The sequence below is a fragment of the Pinus tabuliformis genome, chromosome 2_2, assembly GCF_031772625.1.
Source record: "Pinus tabuliformis cultivar Carrire ecotype Pingquan chromosome 2_2, CPIR1, whole genome shotgun sequence".
Taxonomy (NCBI): domain Eukaryota; kingdom Viridiplantae; phylum Streptophyta; class Pinopsida; order Pinales; family Pinaceae; genus Pinus; species Pinus tabuliformis.
The window spans coordinates 415,886,282-415,892,281 of NC_142300.1; the positions used below are offsets into that span (position 1 = coordinate 415,886,282).

The window sequence follows — 6,000 nt, forward strand, 5'->3', positions numbered from 1 at the left end:
CTGAACTGTTGTTGTTATCACCCCACTGTTTTATATATGTTGCTGCTTTAATACATGAGAAGACTTTTCTGAGTTCATTCGTGTGATTACTCGTTGACTGGCTGAAGTGGCAGAGGACCCCTGCGCGCTGAAGCCTTGTAAAGTTTTCATTTGGTTTTATTATGTTTCTGCTTTCATAATCTTTAGCTTGTACATAACACGTTGTTTTAATGTTTCTTAACTCACTGTTGTTTATATTTTCACCTCTGTTTTCTTATAGTTGTCAGCTGATCAGTGCTTTTCTGCAAGTTTTCTTAGACAACCCGGGCAAATTTTCATCTTTTTGATAACTATTGACACATGAGATCATCTTGTCCTTCCTGCTAACTTTCATTTTCTGAAGTTTAATTTCAGTACTGTCTTTTTCAAGTTGTGATTTGCTTATTTATTTATTTTTGTTATTTAGATATCATACTGCTCATCAATTTATGGTTTCTTTCTATAGTGAAGTGACTCTATTAGCAAGAAATCAGAATATTACTAACTGTAGTGTGATTTAGTTATCATATTGCTTAAACTTATTCATGATTGCTTCCCACAAGGTAGATTGAGCTGAAGGGTAAAGGATCAGAAGAGTTGAAGTAGTGTGATTAGTTTCCTTTCTGCAATTTAATTTCTTGCAATTTAGTTATCATATTGCTTAAACTCATTCATGGTTGCTTCCCACAAGGTAAATTGAGCTGAAGGGTAAAGGACCAGAAGAGTTAAAGTAGTGTGACTAGTTTCTTTTATGCAATTTAATTTCTTGCCATTTAGATATCATATTGCTTGACTTGTTCATGATTGCTTCCCACAAGGTAGATTGAGCTGAAGGGTAAAGGATCTGAAGAGTTTAAGTAGTGTGAATTAGTTGCTTTGCTTTTAGTTTGAGTTGCTTTAAGTTCAGTTTTTACTTTCTTTTCATTCAGCAGCAAGGATACTGGGCCATTGTCATTAGTTCACTATTTGATGCATTTACTTCCTCTTAAGAATTGATTTTAGTTTAGTTGTTTTAAAGCTTTCTTTTTGAGCACTTTCTAAGTTTTGAAAAATCACTGTAGAAATCATCATCATCATCCATCCATATTCCATACTTAACTTTCATTTCCGCCATCACACATTAGGGTAAGATAAATCCAAAAACAAATTAAAAAAAAAACTCAAAAACGACAAAAGACTAAGGAAATGGTTATCTAGTACATATAGTACACTTCACTTCATCAGTTTACGAATCCCGGATTGACATTTTAAATAGCAATTTAGATCACACTAAATTGACCAAACACACCTCTCCCACGTCCTCGTCTTTGTACTTCCATCTTCCTCTACTTTCTCAAAATGCTGCTCTGATACCACTTGATGGGGCCAGCCCACGTGGTCCCGCCGTCCCAATGCCGATGTGTTATGTACTTACGATCTGAACAACAATGTAATTGATTTGGAAATAAATGTTATTTGATTTTTAATCTGCTTGGGTTACGGCATGGGTACCTTGATGGTCTGCCTGGTGGACAACTGTCCCTCCTCGGGATTTTGCAAAACCCGCCTTGGTTTGGGGTTTTACACCGTTCGCGCTCCTTTGGTGTTCATTGTTACTCCGGTCTTTGGCTCTGCGAGCTCCTGGCGATTCTTTGTAACTTCTGTAATTTCTGTGGTGAATGTGTGAGCTCTGCCTGCCTGGTCGACGGTGTGGTGTGCGTTTGGTTGCGGTCGTGGTCTCAGTCGTTCTAAGTCTCGGCCTGTATGCTATTGTTTGATTGGCGAAACCCTGGTAAGGTTTGCATTACGGGTTTTGTTTGCATGTGTTTTCGCTGTCACTGTGGTGTATATTCGGCTTTAATGTTTGCCTCTGTGTGTTCTGGTCAATGTCTGCCCGTATCTCACAAGGGTTTACAGCTAGTCGAGAGCTGTAAGGTTCATGGGGACATTTGCTTCAGCTCTGGTTCGTTGGCTTCCAAATTCGACAGGTCGTGTGGCATGCTCTGCTCGTCCCTCTGTCAACTTAACCTGGTAAGCTTCCGTTCCATGCTGGACTTTACTTTAGCTGTTTGTTTTGAGACTAATGGCCCGGCTCCTCTGTGAGCAGGGGTTCGTCCGGGTGAGAAATTACAGTTATGGCTCGCCTATCAGGTAATGACCCTTGTTTATCTTTCTCAATAGCTTCTTTCCAATTCATTGTTCTTGTTTTTTTGCTGTGGTTGGAACCTAACCCTTCCTCTGTTTGCTTTTATGCAGGTGGAGCTGTTCGTTGGTCTGAATGCTTGGACTTTCGGCTGCCCCAAACAGTGTACGGGTAGAATCGTTCTATTGTTCTAACTGTGCTTGGTTGGGTTTGCCGTCTTGTATGGTCTGCTTGGTTTTCGTTGGCCTTGTGCCGCTGTCTGTCGTTGGTTCCTTAGTTGCTAAGCTTAGTGGTAGCTTCAGGAGATGGGTTCGAACTCTTTACTGATGGCTTTTGTTTATAATCGTGTCAGTTCCCACGTCTGCGAACTGGGTTGGTCTTGTAATTATTTTGAACAGAGAATGTGAATGCTGATACAGACTTTTAATGACTATGTTATATCCTGTGAATTTATATGGAAATAAATCTGGAACCACTCTTATGGTTTTGTTTGCATACCTGTTAAATGTGTATACGCCTGAACGCTATGACTGCGTGGCCTGTGCTGGTCGTTGTGGCTCTTCGTTTGATTAATTGTCTTTTCGTTTTGGTTTGGAATCTATAGTGAAACTTTTAACAATGTTTTTGTACCATAAAAAGAACGCACAGCATTGAATTGTACGGTATTTGAGGACGCTCGTAGGAATTGTATGTGCACTGAAAAATAACGAATATATTCTTTTCTGTTAATTACTTTTTCACAGTCGAACCCGTATTGGGCTTGTTTTCCTCCTTTTGTATCACTGTTCTTGAACAGTTGGATAACTGTTGTTAGTTGTTTTGTTGTCAGTTACAATAGTTATTTCATATTTGAAACTTATTCATAACTAGCATGTTTTCCTTTGCTTGTATTTACAACAGTAATATAACTGTTCAGAAACGAATGATTCTAACTAATTACTACTCTTCCTAATTAGAACTCATTACATTATTCTAGGCATTTTAAACAGAAAAGTAAAATAAAAACAACAAATAAAAATAAAGACAGACACGTTGTCCGTCCAGTGAGCCGTGTTCTCTATCCTTCTCAGAAACCATGTCAACCTTCTTTCCGTCTTCACCCTGTTAACCAGATGCTCCTACATCATATTATCATTTCACCCTTAAATTTCAGGCAAGCTACCCTTAACCACCATTAAATAGAAAAAGGGAAAAATGAAAAATGTTGAAACTTGAAAGGTGGACCCACAGCTTCAACTATGTGTTCACGAAAGTCGCGATTAAAGAAAAACTGGAGAAACATATTTTTGTTATGGTTTACAAAATTTCACACCAATCTCACCGAGTCAAACATGCAGAAGATATTTAACATACTGCAATTATACAAGAGACCCCTAATAGAGAAGTCCATATCTATTTTCTAAAATAATCATAAGAATTTTACAAACAGAGAACGAAGGGGAAATAACTTTGAATTTGGAGGAACTGAATATTGGCGTTCGCCAATTGATCTGACAAATCATCATCAGTCAAATTTTCAGCCATTGTGTCCACAAATTTGAAAATGGGCATTAAATGGGATCACCATGCCAAGCCCAGACAATGTCTTTGAGGCCAGGTTTGAGCTTTTCTTCATAGAATTTCTCATAGTCCAGTGTGTCGCCACCGACTTTTTTCAAGTCCACCACAAACAGAGGAGTAGTTACCTCAAATATCTCTGCAACAATAGATAGTTTCCCTTTCCTGCGTCCCACAAACCCCTGCATCTTCACCTTGTAATCTACCTTCTTCACGTTGAAATTTTCAAGCTTAGTTATTTCCTCGAACTTTGAGATGATATTGGCAACGAGCTGAGTAGATGTGAAGCGTTTATCATGTTTTAGTTGTTTCTCTTCAAACAAATATGATAGATCAAAGCCTCATGAAAGAGAAATGATATCAAATGCATTTAAGCTTGAAGGCTTCTTTTCTGTGCTCTTAGTGGAGGCATTCAACACCGAACCCACATCATCAAGATTGTTACCATTATCATTGTCTTTTGTATCAAGTTCACGGATTTGAAATCCTTCATTGTTTTTTGCAAGAAAACCATTGTTGTATGTTGAATCTGCTTCTGAAAGGATATTGAAAGAACACTGCAATAACCTCATCAAACATCTTAGCCCTGGTTAACAAATCAATCAGCATATCCAAGACCATTGAATCTGATATTGATTCACCAAATACTGAACAGTTTCCAACACTGAATTCTTACCCTTCTCCATCACAAGGTGTTGAAGCAAAACCTGGGCATAAGCTCACATTCCACTTCTGCTCACGATATCGATTGTAACACAATATGATTCAACTGTGTGTTGAAACCCTAGCTGTTTTCCTACCCATAGAAAAAACTCCAGATCAACTCATGGTTCGTCCCAATATCTTAACAACACTTTGACAGCTTTGGAAGACGTCAATCTGGTACCATTTTTTTTTAGCACATTCCACTAATGGGACTTTCTTTAAAGGATATTGAAAGAACAGTCGCAGATTTGTGACGGATGTGTGTTGGATGTGGAGTGAAATTTACAGTTTGTCTAGCTTAAGGTGCTCAAATAAGACAGTGTGGTGTCACTGCAACAATGACTTTTATTTATTCGAGATAGCTAGTTTTAGTAAAACGCTAGGAATAATTATGTGGTAGGAGAAATGTATTTGGATATTGAAAAATTGAATGGCCACAACTTCAATTTGAGGTTGAAGATGGGATGTCTTCTTATTGAAAGAGAGAGGAAGGAATTCATCATGAAGGACACAAAACTCAGCACTATGAAGCGGGAAGATTGGGACAAGATTCCAGCAAAGAAGTGTTGAAAATTGAAAAGAAAATGAAAGGCCAGTGGGCTAGATATTTGCGCCTAGTCTATTTGGTGAATGGAGTCACAATAAAGGAACAAATGGGGGTTGTTCTAAAGATGAGAAAGAGGTAACATGGCTGAGAAGTACAAAGCAATCTTACCCTTTACTTGCTACCCAATATTGCATAAATAGACTTGGGTTCTATGCTCAAACAAATTGCAATTACTAAGAGTTATGTTAATGTATATATATTCAGTCCATAAGTACCCTTTACTTGCTACCCTATATTGCATAAATAGACTTGGGTTCTATGCTCAAACAAATTGCAATTACTAAGAGTTATGTTAATGTATATATATTCAGTCCAAAAGTAGAAACAACAACATAATCATTCAAGGAAGAAAACAAGAAATTTCTCCACAGAATAACTATGTAGGGGAAGATCTTGATTTGGAACTTGTCTTTTCACATTTTTACTGTCTGTTACCGCTGGTACTCAAAACCTTGTTTCTTTGTAAATGTCCTTCAAATATATTTGCAAGTGAAACCAGATCTATTGTCTCGTTTTATCGCATTAACTGAGGAGCAACCAGAGAAATACTCTGACAAGTATCTACGAGATATTATGCTGAATTTAATGTTAGCTGGCCGGGACACGACTTCAGTTGCCCTTTGTTGGTTCTTTCATTTGCTTTGCAAGAATCCGAGCGTTGAAAAAAGATTCTTCAAGAAATTCATGACGTGGTCAAGGAGAATGAATATGTCACCACTGAAGAATCTATTACTATGTTTTCTCAAAGTCTGACACACACAGAATTGAACAAGATGCACTATCTTCATGCAGCTTTATCGGAAACCTTATGATTATATCCACCTGTTCCCATGGTAAGACACTTGCATTTATTTCTTCAAGCAACGATCTTTTGACTGAATATTGTATGTGCCATGGCAGCTCTTGTTAGCATTCACTGGAATTCCTGTGAGGATATGGTAAAACACTGTATCATATTTCTTGAAATTTCTCTATGACTTGTCTTGTGGAA

General features: G+C 37.8%; 1 pseudogene; it reads right to left on the bottom strand.

Annotated features, from left to right (window-relative positions):
* The window catches only part of LOC149193031 (serine carboxypeptidase-like 50), a 138,426-nt pseudogene extending 134,043 nt beyond the window's left edge, over positions 1–4,383 (bottom strand).
* Between the last annotated feature and the right edge of the window lie 1,617 nt (positions 4,384–6,000).